Source organism: Eptatretus burgeri, chromosome 3 (genome assembly GCF_056783735.1).
Source record: "Eptatretus burgeri isolate ZD-2024b chromosome 3, Ebu_testis_v1, whole genome shotgun sequence".
NCBI lineage: Eukaryota > Metazoa > Chordata > Myxini > Myxiniformes > Myxinidae > Eptatretus > Eptatretus burgeri.
This window is the reverse complement of record NC_140963.1, coordinates 97,123,120-97,142,761: the sequence shown is the minus strand read 5'-3', so window position 1 is coordinate 97,142,761 and position 19,642 is coordinate 97,123,120. Positions and strand designations below refer to the sequence as shown.

Genomic DNA, 19,642 nt, shown 5'->3' with positions numbered 1-19,642 from the left:
GGCTCGATCGCGGTGAGACCGAAAGGTCCACCCGTGACTGGTTCCCGGCGTTAGTCCGAGAGGGTCATGACTGGATTGTCCGTCCGGTGGGCGACGTGCCGCGATTCGAGTTACGTGGCCGTCAGCACGCCGGCGGGCGCGAATCCGTAACACTGGTGTCAGGTCGTGCGATACAAATCCATCGCCCTCCTCGCGGCACTGGTATCGGAGAACAGGAAAACGGGCTCTCCTGTCTCCAATTAAATTCACGGGAATCGGTCCAGGGGTGAGAGAAGCGACCCCCGATTCCCTCCAAATTACGAGCGAGCGAAATTAACCCTTCACGAGAAGCAAGATGGCGTCTCAAGGCGAGCGGGAGCCGGGGGTATTAGAAATGTATATGTGTAGTAATGTAGAGTCCATGGTCCAGGATGGAATCCCCGTGCAGGAAATGTTGATTGTGCAGGAACACGGACTCGCCCAACTGAACCCAGAGCCCGAAATGGGTGCGGCAGCGGCCGCGGTGTATGACACCTCCCCCACCCCTCTCCACCAAACCCCCCCCCCCGACCCTTGCCGAAACGGCTCACCCAAGCGCACCCGACATGGCCCAGCTATGCGCCATGCTGGCGGCAATGACAGCAAGGATGGATGCAAATACAAATGAAATGAAAAACGAAATGAAAGGCATGAACGAAAAGATGGATGCGAATACACAAAAGATGGATGCGAATACACAACAAATGAACGAAAAGATGGATACAAATACAAATGAAGTAAAAACGACGATGGATGCGAATACACAGCAAATAAACGGAATGAAAAACGAAATGAAAAAAGAAATGAAAAAGCTCCGGGGGGAGACGCAGAACATGGGCCGATGCCTGCAGGCGGGCATGAAGGCCGTGACCAGGGAGCTGGGAATGGCGACTCCACTTGTGGGAGCAAACGAGCTGGAAGGGGGTGCAACGGCTGACAGGCCCGCAGTGGAGGCGGGTAAAAAAATAATTCGGGGGGCGTGTTGGGCGAGGGTCGTGACAGAAGAATCGACGGTGACCAAAAGGGAAAAATTAAATGGGGAGACTAAAACGTGTGAGACGAGACACGAGGTGACGACAATAGAAACTCATAAATGTATAGAGACACGGGAGATAGAAAAAATAGAGGAAAGACTACACGATGAAGACGGGGTAAGTGACGCACACACACACACACGGAGGTAGTGGAGGATAATGGGGGTGAGCTCGCGGAGCGTGTGGGGACCCAGTGCGAGCACCTGGATGGCCTCCTCCAGGAACGAGGGGAGGGAGTATGCCCCCTTGAGGCGAGTCACGACCAGGTGAGTTCGGTCGTGCTTTGCGAGGTCGAGGGGAGGAGTGCTGCGAACGGGTGCTTGGAGAGCTTGGGGGGGGGGTATAGAGGCCCCGGAGACCCTTGTGGGGACACGAATCCCCAGTGTGGTCCCTGTGTGTGTGGTGCAAGGCGTGAGTGCGTCCCCGTGTGTGGAAGCGACCCCGTGTGTGATTGGTGTGGTGGCGATTGTGCTGGAGTGCGTGCTTCCCAGCACGCCGTGTGTGGATGAGGCACCGTGTGTGAGTGAGGCACGGAGTATGGATGAGACACCGCGGTTGAGTGCCCCCGCGTGTGTGGATGAGGCACCGCGGTTGAGTGCCCCCGCGTGGATAAGTGAGGCACGGTGTGTGGATGAGGAACAGCGGTTGAGTGCCCCCGCGTGTGTAAGTAGTATGGTTTGTGTGAGTAGTGAGGCACGCATGAGTGAACGGCCGTATGCAAGGGAGACCGTGTGTGTGAGAGAGAGCGGTATGTGAGGGAGATGTCGGTTGGCATGCGGGAGCACGCAGCCGCATCTCCCGGTGTGAATGTGATGGAGTGGACTGTGTGCGTCGTAACACGCAGGTGTGCGTGGGTTGAATGGCGACGACGGCGACAGAGGAACGAAAGCCGAGTAGCGGCTGTAGTTGTTTCGGGGACCGTGCCGGGTTCACCCAGCAGTGAGCACGAGGTCCGTGCTGTGCAACGCACGAGACCGCCACGTGCTCGCTTGCGAGAGTGAAGTCCCGGTCCGGAAACGCACGCGGTGGATTTGCCGATCCCGCGGACGGACAAAGTTTAGGCAGGATTATGGATTTGGACCGGACGGGTTCTCCATGCGATCGTGTGTGTTCAGCCCCAACGGGCAAAGCACATGTGTTCGCGTGGGGAACCCCTTGAGACGTGGGGCTTGTGTTTTTTTTTTTTTTATGCGCACGGTGACGCCATGTATGCGCATTTGTGCAGCCCATGGCTGCACGTGGGGTTGGAATCCGGCAGGAGGGGTATCTCTGCCGGATGGTACCGTCCAAGGAGGGACGAGGAACACGTGCAGCTGCATGACGTCACGGCCAGGTGCAAAGTGCGGGAGCTCTGAGTTGCCGCGCAGGTGCTGCGCATGAAAAAAAAAAAAGCAAGCCTCACTTTCAGGTGCAAAGGATTCCTGGGCAAGGGGTGGAAGACCCCCTTACCCTGGGCACAGGATGGAAACTAGTTAGGGGGAAGGGTTAGCTTAGCTAGACCGACTTCATGGGGCAGGGGTAAGTCCTCATGGAGTCCGTGGAATGGATTAGTTAGAGGGATGATAGCGAGATTTAGGTTGGGAAATAAAATGGGATTATTTTGGAGACAGAGACAGACTTTGGATGTGTAGAGGGGACGTAGTTTAGCTACGTAGGTTAAATGGAACGTGCTATAGTGTAAGGGACGATGTGGGAGCACGAGTTAGTTAGGGGATGTAGTTAGAAGGATGGCAGAGTTCAGTGGTGTGTGTGTTGAAGAGTTGTTGGTGAGTGAATTGGAAGCATGTGCTTGGTGAGTGAGTGAGGCCAGCGGGTCTGTGTGTGTGGAGTGAATGGGGAATGCATGGTGCGATGAGTGATTGGGGGGAGGAGTGACTCCCGCCCAAGGGAACCCCGGGGTCAGAGTAAAGTGAGTTAGGGGGTTAGTCAAATTGAAAAATGGAGGTCGTTTTGTTGTTGGTGGGAAAGTAGGCTCGAGACCCATTTGGAGGGGTGCAGGAGCCCTGTTGACGGGCTTGGGAGCGTGGCTGCGAAAGGTGAGTATCTCTGAGTGGGTACCCCGGGAACCAGGCTAGTCGGCCGTGGTAGGCCAAGGGCCCATGGGGGGCCGGGATAGCGTAGTGGGCACGGGTGCGCCTGCTTGGTGCGGGGGCCCGGGGCGCCATTAGCCGCGTGGGCAGTGTTGTGGGCATGGGTGACCCTCGGAAAGGGGCCCGGGAAGCCAGCCTGCCACGTGTGCGTTTCAGGGGAGGTGTCATGGGGGGCACTCCCCGGTGTTAGGGAGCTGGTAGGCTCGGAGGCAGTGTAGTGCCCGGGGGTGCCATAGCGGGAGATTCGGCAGAGGGTCGTGCCTGCCAAAGGGAGCCACGTGTCCCAGCCAGGAGACCGTGTGAGGGCACGGAGAGAAAATTGGGGGGCGAGGCCCGAAATTGTGAGGACACCAACACAGGCGACGGGAATCTGGGTTGTTAGAACCAATAGTTTTAGCGAGAGGCGCTTGTTGAAAGCCCCGGGGTAGTTTAACAGTTAAATGGTTAGGGTAGATTAGGAGATGTACCCCTCCGCACCATCCATCCCCTCGCTGTCGTTGTGGGCCGCTGGACCCACTTGGTGTTAAGATCGCCGAACTCTGGGGAGGCCATTCTGAGGCTTCGTTGGGCCTCGGCACAGGACGCTAGCTCTCCCTTATTCCCCTCCGGGAAGGGAACGTAGAGGTTGGGAGTAGGCTAGGTGACAGGATAGGTTAGCCGAACAAGGACGATAAAGGGGGTTAGGGGACGATTTATAGTGGGGAAGTAAAAAATAAAAAAATAAGTTGGGGCTAAATTGGGGTTTGACAAATTAAGGGAGTGGGTATAGACAGTGACAGGCAAAGGCGATAGGGTGGGAGGGAGACAGGTAGGTAGGTCCGAGCCCACCTTCCAAGTGGCCAGCACCACCGCACTCCCTCCACCAACCTCCACGGAATGGCAAAGGCTGGCCAACTTCATCGGCAGCTGTTCTGTTGCGAGGCCTGTGCCGGCTGGATCGTCTGCAGCTGCTGTGCTGCAAGGCCTGTGCCGGCCAGTTCATCTGCTGGCTGTTTTTCTTCAAGGCCTGTGCCGGCCAGTTCATCTGCCGGCTGTGTTTGCCTGCAGCGGCCTTCTTCTGCGGGCTGTGTTTGCCTGCTGCCTTTGCCATGCCATGCCCACTGCCCACGTTCACCAGCCCCGTTCAATTTTGCTTTGCCCCCCCCCCCCTGTTCATTGCCATGTGCGCCAGGATCAAGGCAACAGTTTGCAAGCTGCAAGAACTGCCCTGTTGGCAGCTACAACACGGGCCTGCAGTGGCGGCCCGTGCACCGTGTTTGTGTTCACCCATCCATTCGTTGTGCTCATTGCGTGTGCCACTTGAGCTGGCACGGAGACTGCATTTGTGCAGCCCATGCACCGTTGTGGTTCACTGCGTTCAGTTCAAAAAGGAAGGCCTTGGACTGCGTGTGAGCAGCCAGCCACGTTCCCTGTCACCTGCATTGTTTGAGCCAGAGACTGCATGCGGGCAGCCTGGCTCCCTGCTAACTGCTTTCTTTTTGCAGAGTTCAATGATCCTGGGCCATGGTTTAGTGTAAAATTTGTAAGTTAAGGTAAGATGTACTGTAAATATGAGTGCGCCCCTGGCATGTCTGTCCTAGCGCCGGCAATTTTATTTAAGTCGTCCGTGTGAGTGAGTTTGTTTAGATAGTTACGCAGCCCTCAGGTTATTTATTTTGGGGACACGAATACCATGAATGTCGCACTCAGGGATCCGTAGGTAAAATGTACTAGGGGAAAACTACACATGATGGCACACGAAAATTTGACGACTCGGGACGAGTCTGTAAAAAGGGGAGGGGGTAGTGTTGTGGTTACCAAATTCGCAAACCACCATTCAGGTCCCTTAGGTGAGATATCTCGGTAAGTATATGTGTAGTTAGGCCCAAACCCGTTGTCTAGTGGGAATACATGTCATTTATGCGTGCTGCGACTCTTCAGGATAGCCGTTTTTCTTTTACTATCTTTATTTTGGACCAACCGCCATTGTTACCACCAACCACAACATCAACCACCCACCGCGGCGCAGCTTCACGTCACACCTCGCAACCGTCGCATCGCCACCGTTCTTGCGCCGCTTGTGGGTACCGGTGTTGGACTCGTGCAGGGCGCGCGCCGAACAGCGTGTACAAAACCACGGATTTTCAGCTTCAAAAACGGATCAAAAACGACACACGCCCACTTTTGTTCCGTCCAATCGGTGAGCGAGGGGCGATTTGGCCCCGCCTCCAGGGCGTTGGAGGGCGGTCGCTATATGCAAATTTATGGATCAAAAAGCATTCACGCCCACTTTTTCTCGGGCCAATGGGGAGCGAGGTGAAAGGTCGAAGGGAGGGGGTCAAAGATGAGAGAGCGGAGCCACGGGGCTTATATAAGCGACCGTGTTCGTCAGTCAAAAAGAGAACAGAGAGTTAAGACTTCGCGGGCAGTGGAGTTGGCAAGAAGGAGCTGGTCGTCGTCGTGTGCGTTGGAGTCGGAGCGAGGGGACGGAGCTGTGGAGAGGCGGCGAGGGCAGACGAGGGGGTGCTCGCGTCGTGCAGGGAGCTGCACCTCAGGGAGGCCGACAGCGCCACCTGGCCGAGGTGGAGACGCTCGTCGCGGGACTCGAGGCAGAGTAGGAATCCTCTATACCCCGAGCATCAGCAACCCCCTCCTGTTTCCCCCCGCGCTGAGATAGTGCGACCAAGGGGGCCCCTTTCCCACCCCCTCCCAGACACTGTCCGCGAGGCCCGCGGAGTTGAGGCACCATCGCCGCTCCGCGTCTCATCACCAGACGGGTAGGCCCGACCCGGTCTCGGCCTCAGGCCCGCCTCATCCTTGAGGGTATTCTTTTCCTTGGTTTTGGGTATGTGTTGTCGGCGCCGTCTGTGAAGTAAAATTGTATAAGTGTTGCCGTGTGCTCGCGTAATCGGTAGTAGATCTGCATTGTCGCATTTGCTTTTTGTGTAAATTGCATTGTGTTTTTCTTTTCTGTGTGCTTTTGGTGGAATTGTATATGTGCGCTTTCCGTTCATCGCGAATAAATGTGCTTTGTGTCGAACTGTTTCCCGCTTCGCTTCGTCATTTCTTTCATTGAATCCTCATCTTGCTTCACGTAAAGGGTTGGTAGTGGGCTGAATACGCCCGATAATTAATCGAACCGTCGAGGCCGACGATAACACCGCTCGGTTATCCCGATAGTACGGAACGGGTCGCTTAAGTGGCCCGTGTCCGAAGTCGACCTGCGGCGAGGTGCGATCGCCCGGTCTACCCTCCGCGTGGGTACTTAGGTAGGTCGAATTTGGCGAGCAACCCTATCCCACGCGGGGGCTGATTGGCTCGATCGCGGTGAGACCGAAAGGTCCACCCGTGACTGGTTCCCGGCGTTAGTCCGAGAGGGTTACGACTGGATTGTCCGTCCGGTGGGCGACGTGCCGCGATTCGAGTTACGTGGCCGTCAGCACGCCGGCCGGCGCGAATCCGTAACAATATATATATATATATATATATATATATATATATATATATATATATATATATATATATATATATATATATATATATGTATATATATATATATATGTATATGTATATATATATATATATATATGTATATATATATATATATATATATATATATATATATATATATATATATATATATATATATATATATATATATATATATATATATATATATATATATATATATATATATATATATATATATATATATATATATATATATATATGTATATATATGTATATATATATATATATATATATATATATATATATATATATATATATATATATATATATGTGTGTGTGTGCAGCACATGTGCTTTGACTGCACATATAATTGACTTCCAAGTGCTGGAATGTTTGCGTCTACGCTATGTCCATGGGTGGTTCAGGCCTTCGCTAGTGGTGTGCATTCGATTACAATGGCTGATCAGGGTGGACATTTCCACATACTGATGGAGTGGTGACCTGTTCTGAATTGGTTCCCAGCAAAGGACTTTTCATGAATGCCCTGACACTCTGTCAAGAGTACAGGTTCAAGTACGACCACCACCTCACGTATATAAATGGGCAGGACACAACGGAGAACACGCTAACGAACACATTGGTTTTGACCATTTGAGAGGTCAATTTCCCACCATTCAGATAATGTATCAACGTTCCATGCACAGGTGTCCTGCTCGAGTGATAAAGTGAAACAACACAATTTCTCAACAGTATACTATCCATGATAAACCTTTCACACAAAGTTCTTTACCCGATAGGAAAAGCAAAAGTGACCAAAACAGGAATTTGCCATTTGGCAATGTTGTTGGCACTGTGGGATATTTAACTTTACTAAGAAATATGAGCAGACAGATCAAAGTTGCATTCACGGAGAAGACACGCCCTCCCTGAGAATCATCAGGATGACAGTTTATGGTCGGATCGCATTTTGGCAGAAATCAAACTCGGATGAGACAACTCAATGGTGACTTTACCTCCTTTATCGAGCTTATCTGTCCAAAATCCTCTTTTATTGTTGTTATTGCATGTTTTCCATGAAACAGGTGATTTATTGATGGAATAAGTAGTATTTCATCAGAATATACAACTATCCAGTCATGTAATGTTTTTTTTTTTTTTTTTTTCCCAACCTCACGATTTTTTTTGAAAAAAATGACTTTAGAATTGAAATGGCATTATTGATTGTCGGTTAATCCACAAATCTTTTGCACAAAATTAACTTCGTACTGGCACCAAATGCTATGTTATTGACTCAATCGTACAAATTCGAACCTGTGTTGGTCTGGTTGTTCACTAATGACTTCAGTGCAGCTCAGTGCTTATCAGTTTATTATGTACAGAAATATGACGGAATGATAAACCCAATCACCCTCCCAACTACAACCATATGCTCCACAAATGCCTCGTCCTTTCCCTCCAGTTAGTTCTCCCCCCCCCCCTCTACCACCTTCCACCTGAGCCCACTCATGCTTCACAACCTTTCCTCAATAGACTTTCAGTTCAAAGATAAATGCACTGCATCTGTGTCATCCTGTCAAGACATATAATCCGCTAATTTATCTGATCAAGCAATGAACGTCCTACGACTCATAATGTTTGTTACCACCTTGTAATACTTAACCTTTCATTGCAGGTGATGCATTGATGATGATAAAAATTCAACCGCCTTGTTCACTCTGAAAGATTTTCCCCGAAAGTTAATTTTTTTCTGGAAGGGTAGAATTTTCTGTTTGTGTCCAATGTTTTGAAACTTGATGTCACCTTACTGTTATGTGACTAATTCGCAGAGGAATTCATGCTACCAGATTGCTTATAAACATGCCATTTTATTTATAGTGATCATGGCATGAGGTCCAGTGCAAATGAGTGTTGTACTTTCCATCATTTGACAATATTTTGTTTAACACTGGAGGAATTTCTCTCTGGGATCGGGAAGTAAACTTCTGCGATCTGTTATGCACAGCTCGACATTTATGCCGTGAAGACAAGGAAGCATTTCTATTTCAAATGCAAAGTATTGCTCCATAATTGCACCTCTTTTGGCTGCCTGGTTTGGTTAAATTATTGAATTATTGCTTTTTCTTCTTTCTTCTTTCTTCTGTTTTACTCTGGATTTCTCTCTTTCGTTATCAATCTCTCTCAGGAGAAGTGAATTCTTGCAGTAATTTTTCTGTAAGGCTCACTTGGCTGCACCTGGATTGGTTTGAGGGTTGTGGAGTTGCAGCTGAACCACGAATCCTATCCGGTTTCCTCCTGATGACTCCATCTTTGTCTCTTTACTTCTTCCGGTTCCTTCTTGGTTTTCCGTTTGATTATCATTTGAATGTACACACACGCGCGCACAAAAGGGATGTTTAAAAAAAAGCAAGTAGTTTATAGTAATACAAAACAAGTGGAAGAATGGGAAACTAAACAATAGAGGTTATCAATGAGAATATTTTGAGGATGACATGAACTTTTCATTTAAGATAATCAAAAAGTACAGGAGAGTGGACGAAAGTTCAGCTTTTATGACTCAAGATATTTGACTGTTACACATACACAATTCTCCCATTCATGTGGTAGTGCTTTAATTTTGTCTGTGTATAAATCTTTCAGTTGGGTATGCAGTCATTTCAGGACACGTGCTTTGATATCTTCATCATTTGTAACCCCAATGTCATCCAGATGCTCTTTGTGTGGTTCGAAGAGATGAAAACAAGGTTATAAGTCTGGACTGTTCTAGGGATGATTAAGAACTTCCCAACCGATATCCACAAATATAGTGGTGGTTACCTTTGCATGTTTTGGATGAGCATTATCCTGCAGTACCCGGAGACAGCGTACCTCATAGTCACCTGCATGATATTGCTTATTTCACTTTATTGTGTAACACAACACTCTCATGATGAACAATGATGCTTTTGTCATGTTCAATAAATTCCACTTGAATTAAAACATGAAGGTACAAAAACACAGTTTCCATCAGCTTTCTGGCTGATTGTTGAACCTTGAATAATTTTCTTTACTGGTGGGCACCAAGAATGTCTCCACTCCATGCCGCCTCACTTTCACTCTGACATGAAATGATGGGCCCAGGTCTCATTAGAAGTCTCAGTTTTCTCCAAGAAATCATCTCCCTCTTTGTTGTGTTCTACTAACTCCGTTGTAAGAGTCGCCCTTTGATCAACCGTGAGTTCTTTCACTGCCCACCTTACACTCACAGTATTCAATATAAAAAGGAGAATGAATGATTGTTTCCACATTTACAAAACTCACGTCTAATTCTTCTGCGATTTCATTTATAATAATGTAGCATTTTGCCCAAATTATTTTAACAGGATATTTTATTTGATTGAGTGAAAGCAGTTGGTTTAACACAGAACAACGTGAAGGTTATGTTTACCTCCACCACCAAATGTGGACAGAGGTAATGTTTTCACCCATTTGTCTGTTTGTTTGTCTGTGAGCAGGATATCTCAAAAAGTTGTGGACGGATTCTGTGGACGAAATCTTGGTGGACAGATTGGGTGTGTGACAAGGACTAATTGATTCGATGTTTGTGGAAATCAGGATCTGTATCTGGACACGAGAATTGTTTTAAGTTTTTTAAGTGATTCTTTACAATTGAGAGATGGGGCAAAATGATATAAAACACGATATTTCAAAAGGTTGTGGATGGATTATGACATAACTTGGTGGATGAGTTGGGTGGGCGACAACAGCAAGCCGATTCGATTTTGGTTGAGGTCTGGATGCAGATGCGGTGTATCAGTGGGACACAAAACAAACTGTTCAGCTTGGCAGAAGTAGGTGCTCTACCGAGTGCCATTCTAGTTAAACATGTTATGTGCACGGTCTCCTTTGAATTTAATTTGATTTAATCCTTTCTTTCACAAGTAACATCTTCTTATATGCCTCAATGCTGCAGCACATGTGACCATCTTTGCTGCCATATTGGTTTTACCAAAATAATGTTTTTACCCTTGTAAATGTCACTTCCTCTTTTCATTGCTTCTTGATTATGATGTACCATGATCTATTACAGAGCAGTTTCTTGGTAACTGTTATACTTGGGTGGTTTGCCATTACCCTCCCAGTAGTTATGGCAGGAATTTTGAATTTTTGCCATGGTGCTGGCGATAGCTCGCCTACTCTTTGCGAAGGACATCATGGGATATTTAACGTCCACCAACTAATACTATCAGACGGGACACCCAGTTTAATGTCCATCTGAGGGATGGCACACAAATTGATGAATCACCCTGCCTGGGAAACACCAGATGACAGTTTATAGCTGGATCGGATTCAAACCCTGGCGAGATAGCTTAGAAGCGAGTATGCGTACCTCTAGGCCACCCTGCCAGCCCTTTAGTTGCTTCGGGTAGACGATATCATCACATAATATTTGAGGATTAAATTATTATGATTAAACGACACGTTGTACAGTGAAATGTCTCCATCAACCATGAACTATCCTCGTTTATATTACATCTACAAAAATGGATAAACCCTTGGCTCGCATTCACCCTGCCCACCACTCCCCCCCCCACACCCACCCCAACCAACATTTCCCCTTCACTTCCTTCCCTCTCTACATTTGTCCTTCATTCTTTTTCCTCTCAACTCCCTCCCCCCTTTTCTTCCCTCTCCAGCCCAAATTTTGATACCCTCCATTTTCTCTTTATTTTCCTCTTTCCAATGCTTATCTCACATGCCAATAATTTGAATTGCCATGTTTGGTTCTACAAGTCATGCCAATACAATATCAGTTGAAGAATTCTCACGATGATTCGGAATGTATGCTTTCTGAGCATACTTGGAGCACTGTGGTGTAATCAAAGTGAAAGTGTAACGTCAAAGGCTTGTGATCATATGCTCGGCCCTATGATCAACTCTCATACTAACAACAAGTCTGGTAAACTTTTTATTACATTACATAGCATTATTTCTTGACTCAAGTGTAGAAATATTTTTAAGTGGTTTATGACATATGGAGCATGCATTTGCCATAGGTCAATTGGCAGAACCAGAGTAAACTTACACCGCAGCATAGCCGACAAACACTATGAGGGGCAATCTATTTACTATGTGCACATGAAGAGGGAGGTGGGATGGAGGGGGTCTTGTGCTGAGGTCTAAATTGAGAAAAGTAAGAGAAAGGAATATTTATTTATTTTTAACGGAAGATAAAGGAGAAGAAGAGGAGAGCAAAAGGAGGGTAATGGTGGGAAGAGTTTGGAAAGTACAGGAACAAGATGGACCATAGGGGTTGACAGGGGGATGAAACATTCTGCCATATTTGCAAACATAATAAAAACAAAAAGATTACCTCTGCTTTTAGAATAATGTAAACATTGTTTGTCGCAATAATTGCATTGATGATTACTTTTCCTACCATTAAGGTGCAAGTGTTTTTAAGCGGTATTTTACTGTGTCCTTCCTTGCATTCGTCCATCCTTCCATCCACCTGTCCATCCGTTCATCCATAAAAATGAAGAAGAAGAACCTTTCTAGCCCACTGTGTTTGATTCCAAGGAGTTCTAAAGGGTAATTCTAAAGGGTAATTCTCAAGGATTCCAAAGGGTACTTCTAGAGGGCTCTTGAGGGTAATTCTAAAGGGTAATTCTAAAGGATTCTAAAGGGTTATTCTAAAGGGTTCTAAAGGGTAATTCTAAAGGGTAATTCTAAAGGGTTCTAAAGGGTAATTCTAAAGGGTTCTAAAGGATAATTCTAAAGGGTTCTAAAGGGTAATTCTAAAGGGTTCTAAAGGATAATTCTAAAGGGTTCTAAAGAGTAATTCTAAAGGGTTATTCTAAAGGGTTCTAAAGCGTTATTCTAAAGGATTCTAAAGGGTTATTCTCAAGGGTTCTAAAGGGTAATTCTAAAGGGTGATTCTAAAGGATTCTAAAGGGTTATTCGAAAGGGTAATTCTAAAGGGTTCTAAAGGGTAATTCTAAAGGGTTCTAAAGAGTAATTCTAAAGGGTTCTAAAGGGTAATTCTAAAGGGTTCTAAAGAGTAATTCCAAAGGATTCTAAAGGGTAATTCTGAAGGGTAATTCTGAAGGGTAATGCCAAAGGGTTCTAAAGGGTAATTCCAAAGGGTTCTAAAGGGTAATTCCAAAGGGTTCTAAAGAGTAATTCCAAAGGATTCTAAAGGGTAATTCTGAAGGGTAATTCTGAAGGGTAATGCCAAAGGGTTCTAAAGGGTAATTCCAAAGGGTTCTAAAGGGTAATTCTAAAGGGTTCAAAAGAGTAATTCTAAAGGGTTCTAAAGGGTAATTCTAAAGGGTTCTAAAGAGTAATTCCAAAGGATTCTAAAGGGTAATTCTGAAGGGTAATTCTGAAGGGTAATGCCAAAGGGTTCTAAAGGGTAATTCCAAAGGGTTCTAAAGGGTAATTCCAAAGGGTTCTAAAGAGTAATTCCAAAGGATTCTAAAGGGTAATTCTGAAGGGTAATTCTGAAGGGTAATTCTGAAGGGTAATGCCAAAGGGTTCTAAAGGGTAATTCCAAAGGGTTCTAAAGGGTAATTCTAAAGGGTTCTAAAGGGTAATTCTAAAGGGTTCTAAAGGGTAATTCTAAAGGATAATTCTAAAGGATAATTCCAAAGGATTCTCAAGGGTAATTCTAAACGGTTATTCTAAAGGGTAATTCTGAAGGTCAATCCTGAAGGGTTCTAAAGGGTAATTCTAAAGGGTAATTCTGAAGGGTAATTCTGAAGGGTAATGCCAAAGGGTTCTAAAAGGTAATTCTCAAGGGTTCTATGGGGTAATTCCAAAGGTTTCTAAAAGGTAATTCTAAAGGGTTCTATAGGGTAATTCCAAAGGGTTCTAAAAGGTAATTCTCAAGGGTTCTATAGGGTAATTCCAAAGGGTTCTAAAAGGTAATTCTCAAGGGTTCTAAAGGGTATTTCTAAAGGGTAATTCTAATAGGTAATTCTAAAGGGTAATTCTGAAGAGTAATTCTGAAGGGTAATGCCAAAGGGTTCTAAAAGGTAATTCTCAAGGGTTCTATGGGGTAATTCCAAAGGTTTCTAAAAGGTAATTCTAAAGGGTTCTATAGGGTAATTCCAAAGGGTTCTAAAAGGTAATTCTCAAGGGTTCTATAGGGTAATTCCAAAGGGTTCTAAAAGGTAATTCTAAAGGGTTCTGAACAGTAATTCTGAAGGGTTTCATTCATTTCTCGACTTTGTCTATTTTAGATTTAAACTTCCAAACTGAACCACTTCCTTTGGACACGGGTGTGATTTTTCCCCCCTTTTTTAAAGTCTGAACATCTTGGTCGGCCTGTCCATGTTTTGTTTTGTTTTATTTTTTCCAATTCAAGTTGGGAAGTAAAATGACAATGAGTATTTACCCGGTATTTCTGCATATTCTTGTTTTGAATTATTGCACGGCTTAATTGCCTATTAAGTGGTGTAACTGCATTTCAAAACCACAAATTATAGATACCATTGACAAGGGTAACCTAGTCGACTGAACGCAACTCCCATACCCAGAAAAGCACTGACTTAATTAAATGCATTACATTAATTTGTCTGTGTCATAATGCCCTTGTCTTTCATGTAATTTAAGTGGCAGACGGTATGGAATAATGAGGGAACCAAACAACGCCATGATTGGGTTGTCCTATTGGGCTTTCCAATCTGAACACACAGCTCGTGAGGCTGAGATCCCAGCTTCAGATTCTATTACTATGTTGATATGTCGATAGTACCGTATAATGTGTTTGTAATATTTTTTTGTACAAGTTCACTTGATGTCTCATGTACTATATGTACAAATTCCTCCACGAGCTTTACACCAGAGTGTTAAAAAGTACAATTGGCTTTTGAGATTATTAACCTGTTAATTCAAGTCTCTAGAGTTTAACCGGATGGCATGACCTATTGTTTTTGTTTATTTTGAGTATTTCAACGAGCTTTTAGGTGAAGAAAACGCTTCTTAAGTTATTTCAGGTAAATCGGATTCCCTGGGCAACAAGCGACATCCCTTGCAGATCACATTAATGATGACATCATTTGCGACGAAGATTGATAATAGGCCAAAAAATAAACGCAATTTTGCGAACATAATTTTGGTGTCTAACATCTTTGAACGAGATTTTGTCCAACAAGCTACAAAGCATGGAGCCAGATTTCAGGCTGAAATGGATCTTTTATCACTTGTCTTTTGGGACGGAGCCACTGTTGATGTCATGTCCTGTTATATATCATGCAGTGACTGTCTTCCTCATATGTTGTGTGATGACAACTTCTGTTTCTTCATTTTGTTTGATACGTAAAGGTCAAATTTACTCATTAATCACATTCATTCTTACCAGAAATAAATAAATCTATTTAGAAAAGTTAACCGAAATGCTTCCAATTATACATCATTGTAAGGCCTGGCAAATGTAGTTGCATCTTTTACCTTGAGGTGTCAGTGGTGTAGTTAGGGGTGGGGTGTTTGGCGAGGGCTTGTGGACAAGGTAGAAACATATAAGATTTTATTCTCCCATCTTTTATATATTCCTTTGTTGTAACTAGTAAAACCTGCTCCCAATGGTAGGAAAATATGGTGAGTACACCCTCCCTGCTCGAGGTCCTGCTTTTTCTTTTGAGAGATGGATGGATGCATCTCCTTTTCGTCATAGTAACACCTGCTCCCTCCAGGGGTGGAAAAAGATATCACTACCCGCTCTCTCCAGCAGGGGTCACTGGTTAAGACATTTGCACTATTCTCTGTGTACAGGTGAAAATCACCGTCGTCTCCCCATTTTCTCTGGGGGGTTGGGAGGTTATTTTGTACACACAACGTAACCCTGGATTCCCCGAGCAGGTAGGCAAAATTTGGTGTACATTGGCCAAGTCGTTTTCGATTCTATAATGATCAGACATACATGCATAAATGCTTTTTTAAAATAGTCGAGGCTCATGGAGGAGCGAGGAAATAGAACGGATCAAGATGCAACTGAACAAAACGAACAGCATAAGAGGGGAAAACACAATGGCGTTAAGGGACACAATAGAGAGAAACTTCAAAGATAAGAGAGATGAGGGAAAAAGGAAGACGAATGGAGGACACATGTGGTGAACAAGATGGACTAGCGATACCCGTGCACATGCACGGGATAGCAGTACAACATAGCTGGTAGCAGACGACAGACCATACACGGGGAATGACAAAAATACGCATTGTGCAAAATGCAAGTGGTACTATGGAACGCCAAGACTTCCCAAACATTGTCGACATGTCCGCTAAGTGCCACGGCAATTTCATAGGGATCGTGTGACGGCGAGCCGAGTTTTTAGTGTGCAAGCTTGGTATTATAATAGAGATATAGAAGCAAACTCTCTGGAAGTAAACCACGAAAGTTGGAAAGAAGTGGGATTTTGGAGGAGGGAAGGGGGGGGGATGATTAATGTTGGTAGAAAAAAAAAGATCATGATTTTGGGTTGGAGATTATCTGAGACGGTGGTGAACAGCTATCTTGAAAAAATGGAGGGAACAATAAGATTGAAGAGAATGTACAATTGTTTCTACTGGCAGGAGAAAAAGAGGAACTAAGAGTAGAGGTGAGTCGTGATTCTAGATTTTAGAAGTTTCACCAGAAGGGGTTTGATGACAGACTTTGCGCACCCTGCAGAAACATGGGGTGGACAGAACACAGAAAGAGCAGAGGGTACAATACCAGAAAGGAGATGGTAGAAGACAGAGAAACCTCCATGTTGGCAATGGGAAGGTGATAGACTCAGCATCATCACGGGAGATTCCAATGACCGTGACGGCCTTGGTTTCCACAGCCTCAAGCTGAGCAAGGTGTGAGGCAGGGCTGCCAGGCCAAAGAGGAGAGCAGTGTGCCATCAAGTTGCGGATGAAGGTATTGTAGGTAGATAAGAGCTCAAGTGGGCCAAGGAAGGCCTTTGCACAACAGAGGATGCTAAGTCGGCAACTGACTTTGGAGGCCAACTTAGAAATGTTGTTTGACCAAGAAAGATCATGTCTGATAGTGAAGCCCAAAAGTTTCAGTGACTGAACTTCAAGAGGATTGATAAGAAAGAAGATTGCAGGGTTTGCCAGATGGTCCTTTTGGAGAGAGAGAGAGAGAGAGAGAGAGAGAGAGAGAGAGAGAGAGAGAGAGAGAGAGAGAGAGAGAGAGAGAGAGAGAGAGAGAGAGAGAGAGAGAGAGAGAGAGAGAGAGAGAGAGAGAGAGACGCAGACGCAGACGCAGACGCAGACGCAGACGCAGACGCAGACGCAGACGCAGACGCAGACGCAGACGCAGAGAGATAGAGTACATGTACATAAAATTGCCTTATTTTAGTGTAATGTTTGTGATCATGAGGTTTATGCGCAATCTCAGCAAGATGGTGCAGAAGTCGGTCACTTGCCTCTGAGCTGTATAGTCAAGGTTCAATTCCTGACCTGGTTGTAAACTCTCAGGTTGGTGCTTCGCATGTAAGATTTGCATCACAGTGTATTGTCCATTTGATGGACTTTGAGCCGGGTGTCCCATCTACTAGCATTAGTGGGTGAACGTTAAAGATCCACTGGTGTCTTTTGTGAAGAGCAGGTGGATTATCGCCAGCACTGAACAATTTTTTTTAATCCTGCCCTGACTACCGCTGAGAAGGCAAAGACCATCCACCAAGCGTTATCTTTGCTATGAGACCATATTGGCAGCACCTAATCTGCCTTTGAGCAGAGCACCACAGAGAGAGATGTGCAATGACATCAACTAATAATAAATTAATAACACCTCAATGAACCTTACTCATCAATAATATAAGAAAACACAAAATGCCCAATGCAATTTTCATATTCTTTTTGGCAACAGTAGTTTTGAGCCTGACCAGGGATAATATGTTTCAGCTAGGCAGGAACAATCAGCACAAAGCTTCTAACATACCTGTTCACCCCCAACCAATCACCATCAAATTTCCTTCTGTGTCACAACCAATCGTGATCCAATTTATCACCATTCCGTAGCCAATTGACTTTAGCTTCTACTTTGCATATATGTTGCAACAGCCAATCACATTCAACCTCACTTTATATTTCCACGTGGGGCCATTGTCACAGAAAAGTTGAACTTTGTTGGTTTTGCAGAAGATGTTCAGCATAGTTATTGCTGTGCATACATTGTTTCATTTTAAGCAAACCTGTTCGTTTGGCTTTATAATTTTGTGATGGACTGTATTATCGACTGTTTATTTGACTTCTTTGAATATAAAAAGTTGATGGTTTGTCATATCAAGAAAATGATGGAATTTTTTAGTAGCGATGCGAGCAAAATCGATACAGCCATCTGTGTTTGAACACAACTCTCCCTCTTGTCATTTATCTGATATGTTCCTTTTTCATGTCCTCCTCTGGTTCCTTACAGAGTTCATCTTTTGCTTGATTCAAGGTGGAGAAAGCCTTTTGAGGAGTCAAGCTTCCCGAGCTCTGTTTACACTGAAGTGCAAGCATGATCCATCATAGTAATGAGGATCTCGTCCCATTGCCAAGCACTGGGCCTTGTCACACACCATTGCCACTTTACGGAATCTTTCACTCGTGGCTGCGGTGAGACCAACTGATTTGTGGGGCAATGTGTCTGACTAGCCTCAAAGGGAAACCTCTGCTATCGAGCTTCCTACAAAAATGTCTGCACAGTTTTTGTATTGCTGGTGGATCCCCCTTAGAGCACTTATTATTCATGTCGGTTCTTCAAAATATTTATTTTGCACAATCACAATTCTTGCACAAACTTATAATAACTTTAAACATCATGTTGATCAGCATTGAGTGTCGTGGAGGTGGGCATGATGTTTTAGGGGAGACGTGGACATAGATAAGCTTGGCATTGAGTTTGCCTTTTTTTCTCTCTAAATAAATCAACTTTCTGCAAGAGTGGCCTAATGTATTCTGATATAGCCTTTGACATCTTATGTTTGGCCAATAAGTTTAGACATTATGTTTTTTGGTTTCCCTATTCTTTAAATTTTTGATCGGAAATGGAATGTTTATCTGATTCATGGAAGAAAAGTCCAAATCACTGTAATTAAATAATGTCTGTGAAAAGGTGAGCACATTTTCATACTCACAAAAGCTAAGTCGTCATTTTATAATCCTGTGCAAATTTTGTGATTTATAAATACGAGAAAAACTTTTTATTAATGATTATTTCGAAAAAAACAGTGTGTTAGAAAATGTAGATCGGGAGTGAACACGATGAGTTAAAATAAGGACAATTGCGTGTTTTCATGATTTGAAGACTAAGTTATTGTGAAGTAGTTGTACAAGCTTCACAAAATGTCATGAGAGGATACACTTACTTTATTCAAGAAATATGGCACTCTTATTTTTTTTTTTGTCCAGATACTGGAAGACCATTGTGGGCAATTTTTGAATAGAATAAACTCCCATAAGCTCATCCTAAAGATCGGACTACATACCATTCCTTTGACTCATCTTGACTCGGATTGTGCAATATTAGTTAAGTACAATAGTTAGTATTGTTATTATTATCTTAGTAGGGGCCTGCAGAAATTCCACATAATGTAAAACATGACTTCAATTCTTCCACCCCCCTCCCATTACAAATCTTTCAACCGCCCTCCCCACCGTAAGTCCTCACCACACCACCCCCCCCCCAACAAGTGTCAATCTCCCTCTCTCCCAATTCTCTCATCCCCACCCCCACACTCCAACTCTCTGTCCTCCCTACCACATTTTTATTCAAGTCCTCAACACCCCCCAACCCCAAGTCCTCACTACCCCCCCCCCAGCACCTCTCCGTCTCCTAACTCTTTGTCCTTTCTTACCATTATTGATAACATTACATTAGGAACTTTGGCAAAGGAGGAGGCCATTTGGCCCACCATTTCATTTAATTCTCTTTTTTATTGTCCACGTGAAACATGGAAGTTTTTCATCCACTGGCAATTTGATTCAAATAGTGTGCATCACATTATTTCCGTGTTAGCAATAAACATATGAATTGAACGTAAAGTGGCACGAATGATAGTCCAAAAAGAAAGGAGCACGAAGGCAGAGGCTTCAATG

The 19,642-nt window shown here is 44.7% G+C and overlaps 1 long non-coding RNA gene across 15 annotated transcripts in view; it reads left to right on the top strand.

Moving 5' to 3' along the window:
- LOC147030501 (uncharacterized) overlaps positions 1-19,017 on the top strand; it is a 191,173-nt gene extending 172,156 nt beyond the window's left edge. For all 15 annotated transcript variants that reach the window (XR_015056410.1, XR_015056408.1, XR_015056407.1 and 12 more), the window contains one exon: positions 17,979-19,017. This is a non-coding gene — a long non-coding RNA (uncharacterized LOC147030501). The remainder of the gene's footprint in view (positions 1-17,978) is intronic.
- The last annotated feature ends 625 nt before the right edge of the window (positions 19,018-19,642 follow it).